The following is an 8260-nucleotide window of genomic DNA, read 5'->3' as shown; positions in this document are numbered from 1 at the left end:
AAATAATAGTCTTAACTTCAAACTGCACAAACCCAGATTTTTCTTTGAGAAAGAATAGGTTTTTATCCAATTTGCAGTACAATAATCCAACATGTCTGCTATGTGTTTTTGTGGTAAATGTTGGAGAAGAACTTGTTCTTCTAGATGAGATGTGTAAAATTAACTTGATATTTTTAACAATGTGAAGTCTTGAAAAATGTGAAATAGAGGTTCAGTAAAATGAAAAAAAAAATGATTTATTTCTCCAAGTTGCAAAGTGAAAATTTAGGAGTCTGTATCGTGAATTAAATGTCCTTTCACAAGTCCAAAAGTATTGAATGTTCGGAATACATTGTAAGTCATGATTGTTGTGAAGTACTACAATGATGTCTTAGTTCTTGATAATCCCAAAGTAGTGTTTTTGTCTAAAACATCTATGAACACTTTGTCATTACAATTAATAATTTAGTAGTTCTAATGTCAATTTCTCAAACAACTTGTCAGGTAGAAGAAAGGAAAGGAGAGGAAAACCCCTGTTTAGTTGCAATGCCTTGTTTGTATAAAAATAATAAGTACTCCTTCAGTTCTAGAACAGTGTGCTTAGAAGAAAATGGTTCATTGTCCAGTAAATCCTGTTTGCATATTTCCTGTATTGAAAAGCCCCAATTTATGTTTGGGAATTGTTTTCCAGTTCATTAAACAGGAGACGACACTAGTTCAGAGAATGATACATCAACCAAACTGTTAAACATTTGTTTTAGTGCATTTCAGAACTGATTAACATTTTAGCATTTCAGGATTGCAGGTTATATCAAAGACTGAATTGCCCTTTAAGTTGGAAGAGCTGCACTAAAAACTATATACTTCTGAAACAAGAAGACTGATTGAGAAGTATTCCTATAAGTATGATCATTGTATGCTTGCAGAAACACACATTGATATATTTCTACAAAAATTGTTACATGGTTTGAATTACAATTAAGGCAAATTGTAACAGCAGAGTATAGGGTTCATGTTTTTGAAACCATTTTGGTTAAATAACGTGCATCTGCCAAACTGGTGTAGGGATAATGTCCAACATTGTATATTAAATCGTCAGATAGCAGAGTCAGTCACTTAGCAGTGATGGTACAGAGTGCCTCTGTTAAAATGTATTAATACTAGTGACACTGCAAAGAACTCAGCTGAAGCCCAAAACTTTGTGTTGTGAGTGACAAAAATATTCATCCTGCCCCCACTGAAGAAACAAAAAATGGATCAGAACTTCTGAGCTGTTTGTAAAATGTACCACAGACCAAGGGAAGGCTTTTGGAGTGTGTAGTAGTCTCTTATAGATGTAGTTGGCAATTTTGTACAATTTTCATGTAAACCCTTAGAGTAATAAGATCTGTACTTTTTGAGATGAACAACCAAAAAAATAAAGGTATGCTTGTAAAACTTGACAAGGCCAGCAAAGTTTCAAATTAGTTTTATTTTGCATGCATAAAATTATGTCCAGCCCACCATTTTATCATAAATTCACAATTTGTTTTAGAAAATAGATTATCTCTTTGAAGCTGCCAAAATCAATTTAAAACTTTTATGTGAGAGTTTATATGAGCCTGTTGTTGGTATAAGTTTGTTATTCCTACTCTTGCCCTACATGAAGCTTGACATCCAAGGACTAACCGCACCGGTGCCCTAGTGGTTAGAGCATCTGCCTTGGATGCATGAGGTCGTGGGTTTGATCGATCCCGGCCGAGTCATACCAGAAACTTAACATCGTAGTGATATGACTGAAAAATTGTAAAAGCTACATTAAAATCAAGTCGCACCCACAAATCTAAGGACTAGTTTATTCAAAATGAACTGTGCTGCTTGGACATCCAGTGTGGCCACCGTAGTAGCCAACTTGAAAATAGATGGCCTTATCAACAAGGGGTTGCGGGGCCCCGAGTGGCCGAGTGGTCTAAAGCGCTCTTCGTTACGGATCACTGCCATCTCACCTCTGTCTGCGGCGGTTCGAGTCTAAGATTCAGCCAATGTGGGCATGTGAGAAAGCTTGCCAGTAGCTTCTCGTGGGTCGGTGGTTCTTTCCAGGGTTTTCCGGGTTCTTCCTCCACCATTAATACTGGCCGCCATGTATAGCCTATCGTGCTCAAAAATGGCGTTAAACCCCACAACAACAACAACAACAACAAGGGGTTGCACTATGTCTTGTGTGTCCAAATGAAAATGGTGCTGACCTGACCTCCAATATCACTTAACATGGTGGCCATCGTTAACATTCTGTTGCCACCTCTCTTGGATTGATGGTTGCATTGACAGTTTTTTCATGAGAACTAAATGAACTAAATGGTGCCGACGATACGATGTGATCAAATATTAATACCATGGGAGTCATCTAGAAAATAATACTGTCATTATTCCTCCTAAAAAGATTGCCTTTGACATTTGGTTTTGACCAAGAGACTTCTGAAGGGAAAGCAATTACAAGATTACTTTCAGCACAAGACTTCTCATGAGGTTCAGTAGGATGTTTACTACTCTGAATGGATAGCTGTATCAAAATGGGTTTTTCACAAATTGCTTCTAACTATCTTAAGATTCAAAACTGAGATGGTTTCAACACACAAAGAAATGGTTTTGGGTTTGATGATCATCAGAAATAGACATAATTGTTTTATTTATGCGAGAATATACAAACCTGTGGTTAGCTTCCTGTTATGCCCCTACATGTGTGAGCGCAAGCATAGTTACTATACTAGGTGCTACGGTTAGGCCTATATTGTTGATTGTGACTATAATAGGTGCTACGGTTAAGCCTATATTGTTGATTGTAACTATACTAGGTGCTACGGTTAGGCCTATATTGTTGACTGTAACTATACAAGGTGCTACAGTTAGGCCTATATTGTGGATTGTAACCATATTAATACATGATAAGATTTTTGATTGCCACTGCAATATTCTACTGATATGTTTAGTGCTAGATTATTTTATACTGGCTGCATTCGTGTTAGAATATATTGACTGCTGCAAAGATATTGTGGAACAGTAACTATAGGTTATGTTGTGCAAGAAAAAATAAAGTTGGTGACGTCAGACCACCTAGTACAGACGCTAAAACGAATGGATGCTATAATGATGATAACATTAAAACAAGCAAGTGTAGTAGCAGTAGCATGGTTTATTAAGAATAAAAAGATGTTTTCGCATTAATGAAGGGAAGTTATTGGCCTTTTTAAAAAAGTTTAACTCTGAAATCCAGGAAGTGAAAATGATCAAGCAGTGCTTGCTGTGTTTTGATATGTAAACATCCGAGGCCAAGCTGTCTATTCTATAATCCAAATCACATCAATCATACATCATAATAAAGGGAATAAAATGTTCTTTGAACAATATGCAAGATATACAAGGTCTTATTTTAAAATTGCCAATATAACCAGTGAGGAAAAACAGAAGTTTCTTTTTCTTTACAAATCTAACCCTATATAAATTACATAACTGTAGAGTGCCACCTACCCGGTATTTGGTGCACATGCAAAATCTGCTGTTGTATCTGAGATTTTAAATTAAGTTTATCAGGTTCTTGGATTTTCACCAGTGTGACTGGATGGCATATAGGTGCATAAGGATGTGCAGAAAAGCCATGAATGAGTTTGAGAAAAGACTTTTTTAAATTTATGAATTATTCTGTTCTTGGCAAAACGAAACCACGCTGATCCTGTTGGTGTTCGCAAGACAAATTCAACTGAATAATTGTAGACTCACCATATTAGTCATGTATTCGGTTGTAGTTAAGGATATTAGGAAAGCAAACTCCTCGTGTTGTTGCAAAAGATCTCAAACATTACATGTAACTTGAATATTTGGAGCATCAAAGTGAATCAAATCTGGTCATGGAAAAATCACATGGGGGTGAAGCAGTGCACCAGGGCAAGCTTGTCTTCATTTGATACCAAGTGATGGATTTACCTTGATGGAATCGCCCCATGTGCTTATGGGCATTGTGCAATTCTCAATTAAGTTACGATCTTTATGCACTTATGCACTGATGATGTCCACTAGCGCATTCATGCATTGAAATTTACTTGGTGATAATTCCATATTTCCAGAAATGACTTGCATTTCTCACAAATGCTCAGTTATGAATTTTTGCTTCCCATGGACATGGTCCACTCAGTAATGGTGCTAATTGGTATCGTGTGTACTGCCTTGAAATATCAGTCTGATCACAGAATGCAAATACGACAGACCATACTGGGTCAGTAGCATGATACTGTGTACCTTTTAACTTTCCCAGTGTATACAGATAACAAATGAACTCATTTCCTAGTGGGTCTAACGATGGTGGATGTGAAATCATTTTGTAGGTAATGGTGACAGTCTTTTTTGAACTATCTCGGTTGGTATTAACCCAACTGTGCCTCTTTTTTTATTATTTAGTGGCTGTATGACTTATTGAAGTCTTCTTACTCACTTGCAAAACTTTTCTGTATGACTTATGGAAGTCTTCTTACTAGACTTTTCTGTATGACTTATGGAAGTCTTACTCACTTGCAAGACTTTTCTGTATGACTTATGGAAGTCTTGTTACTCACTTGAAAGACTTTTCCGTATGACTTATGGAAGTCTTGTTACTCACTTGAAAGACTTTTCTGTATGACTTATGGAAGTCTTACTCACTTGCAAGACTTTTCTGTCTGACTTATGGAAGTCTTACTCACTTGCAAGACTTTTCTGTGTGACTTATGCAAGTCTTACTCACTTGCAAGACTTTTCTGTGTGACTTATGCAAGTCTTACTCACTTGCAAGACTTTTCTGTGTGACTTATGCAAGTCTTACTCACTTGCAAGACTTTTCTGTGTGACTTATGCAAGTCTTACTCACTTGCAAGACTTTTCTGTGTGACTTATGCAAGTCTTACTCACGTGCAAGACTTTTCTGTGTGACTTATGCAAGTCTTACTCACTTGCAAGACTTTTCTGTATGACTTATGCAAGTCTTACTCACTTGCAAGACTTTTCTGTATGACTTATGCAAGTCTTACTCACTTGCAAGACTTTTCTGTGATCTGAGATTGAGCACCTGATGACCTCATTAACAATACTTGTGTATAATGATGTTCAAATAATCTTTCCACAAGTATGCATTTAAATCGTTCCACAATAGCTTGATCAAAATCTATGTTTACATGTCCAACACAAATGCGGACATTGTTTTGTTAACATCACAGCAATGACTTGGAGAAATTCTTTACCCAGCTCAACTTGTAATAGCTGTGGCCATGTTAGAGGTGAATGTGCATAAATACATTTAAGTGTATATGCAACACTTCACTAAATCTTGAGAAAATCAATAGCCATGTTTCCTTGCATCTACTGGCAACATCTATGAAAGTTAATGCCTACATGTATATATGTCTTTATACCTGCGGAAGAACAGAAGAAGATAAGCCTAATGAACTTTGTTGGGGGTTCTCACATCAAACCATCCAAGGTAAATTTGCCACAACACTTGTTTAGCCAACCATCCTTGAGGAATCCCATCGGTGACTTTTGCCACACTTACTAACTTTTCAACAGCAGCTCCATCTTGGATAAACCATTGTTTATTATAACCATAAATTTTACCTCCAATGAATGAACTTTGTCCATCACTTAGTGGCCTCATAAACCAACCACAGGCTTCATACCTCCGATTATCGATATGGTGATTGTACATAACTGCGCCATCGGCAACTTCGTTATGATGTGTTTCAGTTGTGTTGAGAAGCAAATAGTGTACTATTGATTTCTTTTCCACAATCGTTGAATGTCCTACCATTGATGACCTTGATCCAAGTGAGGAAAATGTGGGATGAATTTTTGAACCTGCATAGTTTCCACACTATTTTGGTTTGGACCAAAATGCATGTTGCTTAGCAATATAACAACTGCAATAAATATATCAACTGTTAAAATTGACCAGTGATCTCAAAGCAGAGTAAGGGGAGTGACATTGTAAAGCAGCTTGCGCATACCAGCTGGTTACAAACATGTCAAAGATATGGTACAGTTGAGACAGCATGGGAAGATCTGACACAGGGCTTGAAACAAACATTTGCACCAACAATCACACCGATGGAGTGTTGGAACAGCTGACCATCGATCACACCGAAGGAGTGTTGGAACAGCTGACCAGTAATGCTAACACTGACAACAGTTTTGTTCCAATTGTTAATGCATACCAGCATTAAGAATGCGTTAACAAAAACCTTTGTATACACTGTAATATAATTTTGCTAAGAGTCCAGTTGAAATAAAAAGTTGGGATCACCATAATGTGCTAGCACCAAATCGAAGAGATCGTGGGATCTTTGCATTAGCATGTGAAAACACTCAGTTGTTGACAGTACCAACAGGCATGAAAACATTCTACAACAAGGAAGTGAAATTCACCAACAAATCCACTCTTATGGCATTTCACAATATGTTGTAGCAACACTAACTGAGAACAGAAAAGTCGTGACTATTATTCAACAATATGCAGATGTAACATTTATTGGGTAAAAATGAGAATGATCATTTCAAACACCATTAAATTGCCTAACTGGCTTGTTTTTATATGAAGATGGTATTAGGCCCCTTGAACACACAGTCACTTCAATATTCCAGATATGCATGACAGTTGCACCAGTAAAAAAAAAGTAATTGTCTAGAAGTGTGTTGACTTTCACATGACGAGTCTGGAGAGAGTAATTGTCTAGAAGTGTGTTGACCTTCACATGACGAGTCTAGAGAGAGTAATTGTCTAGAAGTGTGTTGACCTTCACATGACGAGTCTGGAGAGAGTAATTGTCTAGAAGTGTGTTGACCATCACATGACGAGTCTGGAGAGAGTAATTGTCTAGAAGTGTGTTGACCTTCACATGACGAGTCTGGAGAGTTATACTTCAGGATCACAAATTAATGGAAGAATTATAATGGACCCTCAGTGTTAATGACACAAGAAAATAACTGAAGCAAAGCAACAACTGTGTGGTGAAATGTCCTGGAGAACCAAACAACTCATAAAATAATGTCACCAATACAGTTTTGAATCACCTCAGCAACCACCACTACTCTGGGTGTGGCAGGAATTACAACCACAGAAACTATCATTAAACATCATTTGGAATTTTTGTCAAGGTTAAACTGATAGTACCCAGTTTCTCAGGTGTTGCTAGTAAAATAATGTTGATTCAATTACATTCATGAGTATGTATCTATTGTGAACTTCTCATGGCAATACAATGCAGGCTTGGTAGATTAATAAACTGTACTCAACAGCTATTGAGGATAAAATAATTTGCATGGCTGAGTTAGAGACTGTCTTGGTGGAAATGAAAACCCACTGTTGATTCTGTTTACAAATAGGGAACCAAAGCACTGGCAACCAAAAATGGTAACCGAGTTAGCAACAGTAAAATTCAAAAAATGGTAACCATTTGCCTGTGTATATGTATATTGATGAATTTGCCTGTGTATTAGTCTGACTGTGGCAGCTAGTATGCTAACTTCACTTGTACAGTGGAAAAGGATCACCATGGGTTTGCATACACTTGTGCAATGCACGTGTTATTTCTTGGTAAAATTGTGGGGTATAGAAGGCAAGGAACCAAAATCTAAATGCCCCTTTACCCTCTCTTCTTGAAAATTCTATTCCATCCAAATCAACAAACTCTTGTTTACATATAAATTACAAACATTCAACTTAACTTTGGGATATACAATATGATCTTGCAGACAAAGAAGATGGGACACATATGTGAAATGAGTGGGTTAATGTATACTGCAGATTTAGGAGAATTAGTATATTGCAGCCTTAATGATTAAACACTTGGCATGTGTCATTCTTCAAATTCATATTGAACGAGTCAAATAAACATTGATTCAACACTTGTATATCAAGTGGAAACTGTATGCAAGTCAATATTGGCTGATCTAAAAGTAAAATATAAAACTAAACAATTATGTAAAGTAAATAATGCCCACAATAGGTGTTGGAATGAAGCACAAAATATGTAGTAAAATATGATCTATCACAAGTAAATGGGTCCATGTGTAAAGGGACAAAATCTGGCTACTGTGGGTTTTGAATGGATCCATGTGGAAATGGACATAACCCTGCTACTTTGGGTTTTGAATGGGTCCATGTGGAAATGGACACAACCATGCTACTGTGGGTTTAGAATGAATTGTTCAGTTTAGCAGACTCACAGCACAATTTGTTTGAATTGCCACCAGCACCATGTACTGTGAGAATTCGCAGTTTGCA

Source organism: Sinohyriopsis cumingii, chromosome 3 (assembly GCF_028554795.1).
Source record: "Sinohyriopsis cumingii isolate HCF-2022 chromosome 3, ASM2855479v2, whole genome shotgun sequence".
Lineage (NCBI taxonomy): Eukaryota > Metazoa > Mollusca > Bivalvia > Unionida > Unionidae > Sinohyriopsis > Sinohyriopsis cumingii.
This window is presented reverse-complemented; position numbering follows the sequence as displayed.